The 13,587-nt window shown below is 28.2% G+C and overlaps 1 pseudogene; it reads right to left on the bottom strand.

Annotated features, from left to right (window-relative positions):
* Positions 1-380: 380 nt before the first annotated feature.
* Positions 381-3,938, bottom strand: LOC110645513 (uncharacterized; annotated as a pseudogene).
* Positions 3,939-13,587: the final 9,649 nt, after the last annotated feature.

The following is a 13,587-nucleotide window of genomic DNA, read 5'->3' as shown; positions in this document are numbered from 1 at the left end:
TTTTTTAAAAAAATATTTAATTTTTTTAATTAAAAAAACATTTAATTTTTTTTAATTAAAAAAATATTTTCTGTTACCTTATTTTTCTGAATGCCTAAATAAGACCAACAAACAGAATTTTTTTTTTTTTTTTTTTTTTTACAGCTAAACTGTCCTCAAAATAAAACAACCCAGTCTCCTTCGTCACGATATGCATGTAATTAAGTAAAGAGAATAAAACCACCATGATCCGACAGTACGTTGTTCATGTTTTTCTTTTCAGTCATATGCGTCTGAAGGAACCAATTCCCAGCCATTTACAGAAAAGCGAACTTAAATAGTTGCGTCACAAGATAGCCAAAATAAAAAAATTATTGCTGGCGAAAATTGTCAGTCAAATAACATTGCAATAAGAACATACCTTTTCTCTTCTTTGTGGCTTTCTTTTCTATATCTCAATAATCCACAATCAGAACACTAAACTGTACATGAACTGGCGTTATATTTACAGCACCATTTGGCCAGTCCCAAATAGCATTCTCTACAGCATATATAATTCGTTGGTCCTAGTTGTTTCTATGCGCATGAAAGAGTTTATTCCATAATACATTTTGATGATAATTCTCCTTTTACAAATTTAATTCTTCCTTTCCATAGATACGCTGAAGCTCGAGAGTTGCTGCTTGAAATGATTCTGAGATGAAAAATGGGAAAGATATGACACGGCATAGGGTCATCGGTGCCACTAAGAGTTAGCAAATGGCAAAAGGGTTTAAACTTCTAAGTCCCCTTCCTAATAAAAAAAAAAAAAAATCTAGTGCAATTTCTTAGAAAACGTTGAAGAGCGTGGTTGCTACCATAGTTTCCCTTTTAGAAACCTGCTCAAGACTGTTCCACAACTTCAGAATGGCCTTTACAAAATATATGCTTCTATGCATGCCGAATGAGTGCTCAAATCCCAAAGATTCAATACAAAAAGAAGAAAACAACCCATTACCTTTCCATATGCGAAAAAATTTCTGATATATAGGTGCTCCAAACACAGTTTGAATTACATCAAATAACAGGCTTTCAGGAGTGCCCCTTAATTCTTGTACAATCTGATAGATGGTCTTTCCATTCTCAAAGCATATATGATTGTTCGGATGTTTTGTCTTGCAACCAGCATGGCGTTCAAACTCATATGCATTAAGCACCTTGCGTACAAATTATCAACTGGATCAGATAGGTTCAAACTTCAAAGAGTTTATTAAGGCAATGCTAAAAGCCAAAGAGTTGCTCACCTTGGAGTAGTTACATGATTGACAACTACAGAGATACCCAGAACCTTTTATAATGCCATGAAGCTCCTTTTTACATTCACCACATAATGTCAGTAAATAACAAATCTGATAAACAAATAAACAAGTATAAGGAGAGGGAAAAAAAAAGGACCTTACCTCCCTCGACAAAGAAACATACTTTACAGGGACCACATCCAGCATACCAGTTGAAATGAAACTTCTGACATTTGAAGGGAAGCTGTTTGGAGCTTCTTTTCGGGTTGTTTTGACCTCTTGTTTGTTCCTGGAAACAGATTCAGGTTTTGACTTAGCTACCTGGGAGTTACCTGGAACTGCATTGGCATTTGATGCATCCAATTCTTTTTCATGAACTGCTTCCGGTGTTTGAGCTGAGGATTTATTGTATGTTTGATCATAACTGTTGATGGTTGTGCAAACACGTATAATATCATGTGCATCATGAAATCCCCCGAAAGATATCATATTGGCATCTTCTTTACTGTAGGTGCCACTTATTGGAATATTGTCATCTCCTTTGATATATGCATTACATGTTGATACAATGTGGGCATCTCCATTGTAGCTGTGACCCATTAATGGGATATTGCCATTCTTCTTATCATAGGCCTGCCCCATTGGTATAAAACTACTTTCATCTTCCCTATTAAAGGTATGACCTGTAGAGATATCACTGTTACTCTCATTGATAAAACTGTGTCCCTTTGGATCATGCATACCATTGTCCGAGCCCTTAACTTGATTGACTTTTAACTTTTCTAAAACCATTGTAGCTAAGACCGGCTTCAGCATCTTCCAAATTGTGAGATATAGAGAGACTAACAAGTGCATTTAAGTCATCTGTTCCAGGACACAATGTTCTTTCAGAAAAATTGACAGATCTTGCTGTTTCAGGTGCAAATAACCGGTGAATAAATTGGTTTGGAACTGACTGAAAACCAGTGGAGTTATCCCAAGAAGAAATATTTGCACTGGAAATTTGTGAACTTGACGTGCTGTTATGTGTTAGCAGTGCTTGCTTCTTGTTTGAGAACAACTCAGGTTCAGCTGCATGTACAAACCACTGGTGAGACCGTTTAGGTTCAATTCTTGAAGGATTATCAAAAGATGAATCTCTTTCAGCAACATTTGCCATCCAAAAACACTTGTCCTGAAAAGACTGCCAGATATTAGATCAGAAGTTGCTTCCTTCATTCATAGGCACATATGCATGTGCAGATACACAAATAAAACTTCATAAGGATATCAGAAATTATTTCTCATAAATGGAAAAAGAAAAAGGAAACATGGAACAACTCCTCAACAGGAGAACCCAAAAAAAGAAAACAATGAGAAAAATTCATGTTCCTCCATAACTAATATTTCTACAAATTTCTAAAATGTCACTAGAATACTATTCCAATATCTACTCAAACTAACAAGGTTTCTCAACTTGCAACTTTTATTAACACAGCCATAGGAATATAGATAACCATCTTAAAACAAAATCCTACAGCAAACCTCAATCCCAAGCAGCCAAATTCTATTACCATGATATGTCAAAGCATTAAAATTTTTAGCCTAATAACTTGGAAAGCATAAATCTAACTAGGCATGAACTAAATTACAACTCCAACAAGATGAAACATTCAACTAAGTCATGGGTTGATTCCCAAAAACCATATATGCAGTCGTTCCAGGTAACTGTAAATTTATGAAGCTACTCAAACATTTGAGTATACTAATAGAAGGACCTTAAAATTTAGAAACTGAAACTAAGGCCTTGATTACGTAACTTAGGAAGTGGAGAAAAAAATCGCCTTGGACACTTACTACCAAACAAGTCAATTTTTTGCCCTTCCTGTCAACTTCCCTAGCTCACTTACCCCAGCCAAACAAGGCCTAAACCCTGGAAAAACTTTGAGGTTCCAGAAACCCATTAAAGCTATCCCAGAATTCAACGACATTCAAAGGCAAAAACCCTCATTTCTACACTAACAGCTCAGTAAAACCCATTCAACAGCAAAAATATACAACACACATTTTCGGTGAAAATTACTCAGCAAAGTACATAAGAATAATCCTCACAGCATAGTTCTAAATAAAAAAAAAAAAATTGGACCCCAAAAAAAAAAATGAAAAGAAGTGTACCTGAAAAAAGCTTCAAAAGAATCTAGAACGTACCATTTTGCTTCTCCACAGTTTCTATTCCTCTTTATGATAATGGTGATCTTCAAAAACTACCTTCTGTATTAAAAGATTAGAAAAATAAGAAGTTTTCTTAACCAAATCAAAACAAAATATCTAAATTTCCAATAACTCTAGTAGTAAACCAAGCCATAAGCTCGAAACCACCGATGCAATTACCCTTACAAAAACGTCTTTTCTAAAAAGAAAAGCTTAAATTTTGCGTAATTGAAGTCAATTTCGAGTTACAGAATGCAAGAGGTGAAAGAAAGGGGTACTTTAACCCTAGAAATGAAGACTAAAAGGTAAAAGGTTTAGCCATACCTCTTCTGATGACCGATAATCTGAGCGGATCATCGATAGCCGGTGGTGGAGCTGTGAATTATTCAGGCGAGCAGCACCAACGGCGAAATTTGAGAAAACATTTGGGATATTGTGCGCGCGAGGAGCATTTGATTTTTTCCCGTGAAAAGGAATATAAAAATAGGTCAAACCTGCACATGAGAATTAACGGTTACATGTATCGGGACAGTACACGTGTCAAAATCGTTTTTAAAATTATAATGTTTGAAGTAGGGGCGGCGATGAATTGAATTTTTATGGATGATTAAATTTTAATAAGATGTCCATGAAAAAAAAATCTTAATAAGATGAATTTGATATTATATAAAAGAGTTTAGGATGAGTTTTAATTTAAAAAATAATATTTCGTAATAAATTTGGGTTAAATTTAAATTTTTATGTGTTGAGTATTGGAAAGGTACATGAGTTAAAGTTATATTTAAAATTATAATGTTTGAAGTAGAGATGGCAATAAATTAAATTTTTATGAGTGATTAAATTCTAATAAGAAGAGTTTGGTATTATATAAAAGGGTTTGAATTTAAAAAATAATATTTATGATGAATTTGAGTTAAGTTTAATTTTTTATATGTTGGTTATCAGGATAATACACGTGTCAAAATCATTTTTAAAATTATAATGTTTGAAGTAGAGATTGTAACTGATTGAATTTTTATGGGTGATTAAATCTTAATAAAATAAATTTAGGTATTATATAAAAGGATTTGGGATGAGTTTGTGTTTAAAAAATAATACTAATGATGAATTCAGATTAAGTTTAAATTTTTATATGTTGGGTATTAATTACTTGAATTTATTTATATAAATATAAAATATATATTTTTATAATAATATTTATAAATTTTTATATATTTTATTTTATATAAAATGAAATTTAAATATTTTATGAAATTATTAAATTTTTAAAATATAAATTATTAATTAAAATAATTTTTTATATAAAATATTAATTAAAATATATAAAATTAAATAAATTTAAATTTTTTTCAAATAATAATAATTAGATTTATAATAAATTTGAATGATTGAAAATAAATTTTAATTAAATTAAAAAAAAATAAATTTTAATAATATTAATTAAATTCAAATAAAATAATTTTTATAAATAAATAAATAAACAACAAATAGTTCACATCACAATTATAAGTCAAACTCCTAGTCAAGTCCATGAAAAGAAAGTAGCACTTCCGGGTGAGTCTTAACAGAGCAACGCAATAATGGCATTACCATTTGCAACTTTGTTTATTAATTGTCTCCGTTGATGATGACCTCCACCAAATTTTTTAAACTTTTTAATGTTATAATAAAGTTTATATTTGAATAATATATAAAAAATATTATTTTTTTATTTATTATCATCTAATTATTTTAAATAGTTAATTATTTTAAGTAGAATTTAAAGTAAGATTAACAAATTCTATCGTGTTATGATAACTTATTATTTAAACGAAAGGTCACGTTTTCTTTATATTATTTGTATTCCGAATTTTATGAATGAAGTCTTTATATATTTTATATTAAAAAAAATCGTATAATATATATAGAGAGAGAGAGAGAACCACTCCACCCCTTGGCTGGTCCATTGCGCTTCACTTGAGATTCTGTGTAGTTATTTGAGATTCTGCCTCCCAAACCCAGGTGATTACAAGTCCAAAACAATACAAATGTCCTGATGTGTCTTTTTCAAAAGCATTTACGTACTACCTTCGGCCAAGCTTCTGCCCTCCTTCTATCAAGCTTCTCCCCTCTTTCTATCAAGCTTCTCCTCTAAACCCAAGAAACTAACCTTTAACACACATCACTTGACATCAACAATGAATATATATAATTTACAAGATGCATCAATTCTCATATTATAGGAATTACCATCACTTTGCCTCTAACAACAACAACAACAACAAGAATCGAAAATTCCAAGATGAAACAGCGCCAAAGACTGCATTATCGACAGAAGGCGCGGCAAGCTGATGAAGCTCGTCAAATCCATGATCAGCATCAACAAGAAGTGCAGATTCCGTGCTGTCAACAGATGCCAGAGCAAAGTGCAAGTGATACTACTGATCATGCCCAAGAATGGATCAATGTGGACTATTCACTTCTCACGTCTTTCTTGGAATTTGATAACTCTTTCTTGTCATCCTGGAATTGGAATTCTGCTTTTCTTTCTGTGGAAAATGGAAAGAAACTGCGTATGATCTTACAACCGGGTTCTTTCTTCAGCCATGATACGACCTCTCCTCATTAATTTAGTGCCCGGCTTGCTTGCTTAGATAAACTTGTTGCAGCTGTTCTTGATTTCTTTTTGTCCTCGTATGAATCTGTAAGATAAAAGAAAATTATCACTTGGTGATCAATAATTCAACATGGATTTAATTTTGATAATTTATTTTAATTTTAATAATTTCTTTGAAAAAATATATAATTGAATTATCAGTTATAATTGAAATTTTGATCCGTCAATTAATTGTTGCATAATTTATATATTGATTTGCTATAATTGAAATTTAATCAATCAATTTTGAATATTAATTGTGAAATTAAATAAAAAGAAAATACAGGATAGTGGAATAAGTTTTCAATTAAATAATAATAAAAAAAAAACAATCACTGTTGTTTCGTTACTCATCACCACTCAGATTATCACTGCAATGCAGTTGCGATGAATGTATATATACAGAGCGTACAATTACTTTCTCAGGTCGGGGTATTTACTAGGCGTCTCAGCAAGGACATGGACAAGGAGAGGTGCGAAATGACTGGAGCTTCTTGAAATAAAGGGAAATTTATTATTTAATTTTGTGTTTTAATAAAAATAATTATTAAATTTTTATATTTTAAAAAATATATTATTTAATATTTATACTTTGCTTTATTAAATTATTTAATCTTTTATTAATTTTTTATTAATCAATACTGATCAAATTATTATTTAATTATTTTATTTTAAAAAAATTAATTAATTAATATCTGTGTTTTAAAAAATACTACTATTTACTCTATTTTAATGAAATTAGTTAATTGGTTTTCATATTTTAAAAAACATATTTTTGGATAAAGATGAAAATTTTAATATGTGGAGACTAAATTAATTATATATATTTTTAAATTATTTAAGTATTTTCATCAAATTACCCAAATATCATATTTGTGTTTTCTCTAGTAAAAAATAATTTTCCTTAATTATTTAGAAATCTATGGAATTGATTAACTTTTTTATGCAGATAACTTGTCTTATTTTTATCAAAAGATAAAAACAGAGAGAGAAAGAGGGGAAGAAGGGTTTGAATATAGAGGAGAAGAAACATATAGAGAGAGAATTGAGGGGGATAAGAGAATAATAAGGGGGAGAGAATTATGATATTTTAGGTATAAAAAATAATTATAAGACTAAATATTTAATGAAACCATATTAAAAGGCCTAATTAATGTGTTTTTTAAAATATAAAGACCAACTAATCAATTTTACTAAAATAGTAGAACTGAAAATAGTTTGATTGGCACTAGCTAAAGAAAAAAGTGATGAAATAATTCAACAAATTAAAAAAAGTAAAATATAGAGACTAAATAATATAATTTTTAAAATACAGATACAATGACTAAACAATAATTTTTCCTAAAATAAAAAGCAGCCTACATCTCACTTTGAGCTAAATCTTTCTAATTTTTTTTTTTAAGAAAAAAAGCTGATATTAGAATATATAAAACCTTCGCTCATAAATTTAATTTTATCTTTTAATATTATTAGTTCACTTTACGATTTTGTATTTGAGTATAATTGATTTCAAACTCAAATTCAAGATATTATAAGTTTAAAAATACCCAAACACAATTAAGCTCATTGTTGGCTTTAAGATTCTTTTATTTCACATAACTTAGAATATATAAAACCTTCACATGTTTAGGTGGGTTACTAAAGAAAATTGGTGAATGAAGAATGTTTTCCTAATTATCAAATAAAAAATATGATTTTTTTTTTCTTTTAAAAGTATGAGAATATTTTTAACATATTCCAAATATTAAAAAATATATATTTTTTTAATTTTTAGTATTATAATTAAATAATAAAAATAATATATATTTCTTAAAAATATTGTCCTTAGAAGATATCTTCTGCACCTAGAAAATATCTTCTGCAAAGAAATTATTTTTATGAAATAAATGATAATTAAATGTTAATATAAATATTGAGTATTGCATTCGACTAATTTCTAATTAAAAGAAGTCTAACCAAGCTTTTTTTAAAAAAAAAAAAAGAAAAAAAAAGAAAAAAAAAAGATTGTGCTTAAATGAAGAGTGCTTTTATTAAATGAAGACAAAATATAAATATAAAGTGCACAATTTTATTTTATTAAAATTTAAAATAAAAAAATTTAAGATACATTACTTATATAAAACATAACAATAATTATTTTGATTTGAATGATTTGATATTGAGCCAGCCATTTAGTAGGAAGATGCTCCACTTGGTTTTAATTTACTATTGTTGTAAGGATTTTACGTTTGTCAAGTAATTCTCGTAGAAATGAAAAGTGAGGAGTCGCCACTCTAATTTTGAGGGAAAATTAAAGAAAATTATTTATTTTAAAAAAATTTTAAAAAATTTACCACTTTTATTTTAGAGATCTAGGATTTGGAGTATTTATAAGTGTAGGGAAGGTGTTAATTAGGCACCCCACTTCATCCCTCAATAAGGTAAATAGATTTAATTATGTGCTCAAAATAAATCAATGTCAGCAATTTTAAAATAGAGTTTGAATTATAATATTGATTTCTTGTATTTAATTTGAAACAAAAAAAATTCATAAATGTAAGAATAAATAAATATCTCTATATTAGAGTAAGTCAAATGCAAAAACAAGTAAAAGGACCCTAAAAGTAAATTTTGACTCCACTTTTATTTTTATTTTTTATTATTTATTTTTTTTAAAAAATTGATTTTAAGCAATTTTCGAGAAATTAAATGTTCAGTTTGAAATTATTAATTTTGAAATAAGGAAAAAAAAATGCCATTTTGGAAAAAATGAGACTTCTAAATTTGATAATAGACAAATTTTAACAAAAAATGATTGTAATTTAAAAAATTTTATAAGCAAAAACTATAAGGTAATTAAAATATAAATCTTAATTTTTTTTGCGAAAAATTAAATTTGCATTAAAAATGAGTAAGCAAAAATAAAATGTGGACCTTAAGTCCTATGCTACAAAATTAAATTTACTTAAAATTAATTTCGCTTAAAAATACTAAATATATTTTTTTGTCATATTGTCAAAAATAAAAACCAAATTATTTGAAATGAGGAAATTAATACTTGTGATGAAATACATAACTTTGATCATTCTATTGAAACGTCCATGATAAAAAAAAAAAAAAAAATCTTGAAAAAATTATGTTTATTATAAAAGTCTTCGTATTAGTTTGCTTGTAGGAGGGAAAAATGAATTTCATTAAAATGTAGCTAGGATCCCATCATAGATATCATGCATATGGCTTATTATATCTTTTTATTAGATCCCTTCCTTACTTGGATTAGATGTAATGGCCTGGCCCACTCAGTGTCCTCAAGGTTGCACGCGGATGCACGCGAAGTAGCTCTGATACCACAAATGTAACGGCCTGGCCTACTAGTGATATTGTCCACTCTGTACCGAAGCCCTTACGGTTTTAAAACGCGTTACTAGGGGTTACGAACCACCAACTTATAAACACAACATCTCTCCTGTGTTTTACCGATATGGGATTTGCCTAGGGTGTTACATTAGAACTCTAAATCTGAGAAACGTTGTCATTCAATTCCTAAGGATTGTTAATAGATAATAAAAACTTTCAGCCACATATTACTAATCTTATCATCAATATTCAAATAACGAAAAGTGTTACGTGTAAAGTGAGTCTCATATAACAATTAATATAGGATGATTAAAATGACTAAAAGGCATGTAAGCGAATGTAAATACACTTATTACATACAAATTTGCTGATATTTCAATGGAGAATTTTTAAAACTAAACTCAATAACCACAATCCTGCAGGAAAAGAGAGACATCCTAACCCATACGTCTGATTCATACACTATATTAGGCTTTAATAAGAGAAGGGGGGAAATTTGAAAATTAATTTTTTTTATTATTCTTAATCATATATTACTATCTTTATCAAACTTTTTATTTTTCTTTTATTATTATTTAAAGAAATAATTAAAAAAACTTTCTGTTAAACCACAAAGCTTAATTTATTTAATATGATTTAAGGAAAGCTGTCTGTTATATCAGAACAATCGATTATTTTTAATTTTAAAATGGTTTGAGGCAAATTTATCATTAAACCAAAATTACATATTAATTTAATATGATTTAAGGCAAACTTGCCATTAAATCTAAAATTATATATTCTAATTTTATATGATTTAAGGCAAATTTACCGTTCAACCCAAGATTATATATTTTAATTTTATTTTTATAAATTATTTAAGGAAAACTTGTTGTTAAACCTAAAATTATATATTTTATTTTATATTACATTTTTTTATTGATTTAAGGTAAACTTGCCGTTAAACTCAAATTTGTATATTTTAATTTTATTTTTATAAATGATTTAAGGCACACTTGCCATTAAACGCAAAATTAAATATTTTAAATTTAAAAAAAAAGATGTTTAAGGCAAACTTACCATTAAATCTAAAATTATATATTTTAAAATTTTTTTAATGGTTTAAGACAAACCTGCCATTAAATAAAAATTATTCCCTTATTTAAGCAGTTTAAGGAGTACACCTTTAACTACTAAAAAAGATATTTTCATAAAAATTTTATTTGATTTAATTAATAATAATAGTTTAGAAAATTTAAGGGTACATATTTAGGTAGATTAAGGGGTACCTCCTTAACCACTTAGAACTTCATCATTAAAGAAAACCAATGAACACTTTAAAGTGCAAATTAATTTAATTTATTGAGAAAATAAAACTCAATAACTAAATCAAAATTGATAAATTAAATTAAAATTGATAAATCAAATTAATAGGGATCTCAATTTTAATATATCCTAAATTAGTGGCCTAATTTAAGATAGTCCATCCATTAAAACCCATATTAGTTTGATTTATAAATAAACTAATTTTAATTTAGGTAGTCATACAAGAACCCTTCATTAAAAAAAAAAAGAAAGAGTTTTGCAAGATGAGACAATATTTTAAATAAAATGTCACTTAAAAGAGAGATTTTCAAGAGGTATTGTGAAAACATATTGCAATGAAAGAAAATCAAAATAATTTAACCACTCCAAAGAATTGATGATTGACATTGATAGAAATAAAAATTTATTCTTAAAGCCTTCAATCTGTTTTCTAATGCAAGCAAATATCAAGATATAATTAAAGATCATGTTCGCTACTTTAAGCATGACCACAAATGGTGACACAAAATCCAAATAGACGTTTTCAAGAACATAGTCCCTAAGCACATAAACAATAAAAGGAACTATCCTGTCTAAGAAATTTAACTCATCATATCCGTTCAATGCACTAATATGTCAAAAATGTGATGTATCCTTGGGTTTCTACTCATAACGCAATATCTCTTTTGGCACCATAAGAAAGACATGGCTTCCTAACTCTACTGATGTTATAACAAAACTAAAAATCAACAAAATGACCTTGATGTTGCCAAAACTATTTAAAAAACAATGGAGTTAACGCCCTTTTCCACACAAATTCGAGATAAAAAAAAAATGTAACACCACATACCGAATATCAATTGTCAAATGATTTATCATGGTTCAACCTCAATGCCCCAAAATCAAGAACAATAAAAACCAACCTAAGCTTTAGTTTTAACACATGACAGCAAAGGAAGGGCAACATGAAATTATTGCTAAAAGACAATATGGACATCACAGGGAACACATTCTTATCATAATAAAATACCCATAAACATTAACAACCACATGAGTTCCAATCACTTATAAAACAACTTCAATAAAATAAAAGTCATTTTATTGAATACCCTCTAAAGAAACAGATGTGATTTTCACCTAAAACTAGATAGCGCGGATAATCTGAGCAGGAGATTGCATTGAGGAATAAGCTGATTTTATTGGTACCGTACAAATGAGCAATGCTTGGCGTGAGAGGCGAAGTCGTAGGTGGAGGCAAGATTGAAATTGTATGAATGTGAAGGGACTCCTAAAGGAGGAAGCTCTATTGCGATTAATGTGAGATGAGAGTGGACCAAAAACGAGTCCGATGCTGCCAAAGGAAAGGAATTGCGAACAAAATCAACAAAAAGGAGCTGGGTGGTGTTGAGTTGATCGAAACTGAAGGGATGAACCAAAAAAAATGTTGTAGCGCAGTAGTGTTGGTGTATCACAGAAAATGAGTAGGAACTGTGGGGCGAGTTCCTTGTATATAGAGATTAATGGGGTTGGATATGATGTGAAGGAGGTGAGGTACAGTTGAGATTTGGGTGTAGAAAACTAAAATAGAATGGGATGTATGCAAGTATTGAATTGATAAGAAGTGGGTCCAGAACTGATAATGGATCTAGGTGTAAATGATGGTGAAGAAGAGAGAAGGTCAATGGATCTCATTGAAATGGCAAAGGAAGGGCGTTTTGATTTTAAGAAAACAGAGTCGAGCTTTTTTTTTATTTTTTGGTCTGCTCAGGATCATATTTCTCTTCTATATACAGCCAATTCATAGAGGACAAAATGTCATGATATCAACTGCGGAGATTTAGGGTGAAAGAAAGAAGGTTGAGGATTTGAAAGTATACTTTGCTTTTTATTTCTCTTGATCAAAGGGTCTCAAATTAATCTTAAAAAAAAAAAAAAATCGATGGTGAGGATTAAAAAGGTATAAAATTTGCCATTTCTTCTTTAACCAATTTTTTGATCCAAGGGTTCCAAATAAAAGAAGTAAAAATAAGGACTATTTTGTTTTATTACGTTGATCCAAAGATTGAGAATTTGCCTTAATGAATTAAATCAAATTAAATAAATGATAAAGATTAAATGGTACTAATTTTATCTTATTTTTACTTTAACTACTTTTAATCCAATTGGTGGAAATTTAATATCTGAAAAAAAAAATTAAGGGCTAGGATTTAATAATACTAAAATTTGTCTTTATTTTTTTAAAGAACTCCTAATTTAATGGTCCAAAATTAATTTTTAAAATATTCAATGGCTAGGATTAACTAGGGCACATTTTTGTTTTATTACTTTTTAATCTATATTTATCTTTATAAAAATAAAGAGCTGAGATTAAAATGTACAAAATGCTTTAATTAATTTTTAATTCAATGGTCTAAAATTAAACTCTAAGATCATTTTATGCCAATTTTTGTCATTTTCACTATTTGATCATAAGGTTTAAATTTGGTTTTACAAGAAATAAATGGGCAGCTTGGATTAAATTGTACAGAATTATTTTAATTAATTTTAATCTAAGGGTAGAAATTATACCCTAAGAAAAATTAAAGGTTAGGATTAAAAAGTATCAAATTTATTTTATTCTTCAAAATATAATGGCTAAGAAATAAAGTTAAAATGAAAATTAAGGGTGAGATTAATTGAAACAATTTTACTCTTTTCTTTAACTTTCTAAAAATAAAAATCCTAAATCTAATGGTTGAAATAAAATCCCCATAAAATTAAAGGTCAGAATTAAAAGAATTTCATTCATTTTTTTTTAAAAGAAACTAAAATTAAATTAAAAATTAGATTTAAAATTAAAGTAAAATAAAAAATTCAATAAAATAAAATAAAATATAATAAAATAAT

This window comes from Hevea brasiliensis, chromosome 6 (genome assembly GCF_030052815.1).
Source record: "Hevea brasiliensis isolate MT/VB/25A 57/8 chromosome 6, ASM3005281v1, whole genome shotgun sequence".
NCBI classification, from domain to species: domain Eukaryota; kingdom Viridiplantae; phylum Streptophyta; class Magnoliopsida; order Malpighiales; family Euphorbiaceae; genus Hevea; species Hevea brasiliensis.
The sequence above is the reverse complement of the archived record's forward strand: the minus strand, read 5'-3'. Positions and strand labels throughout refer to the sequence as shown.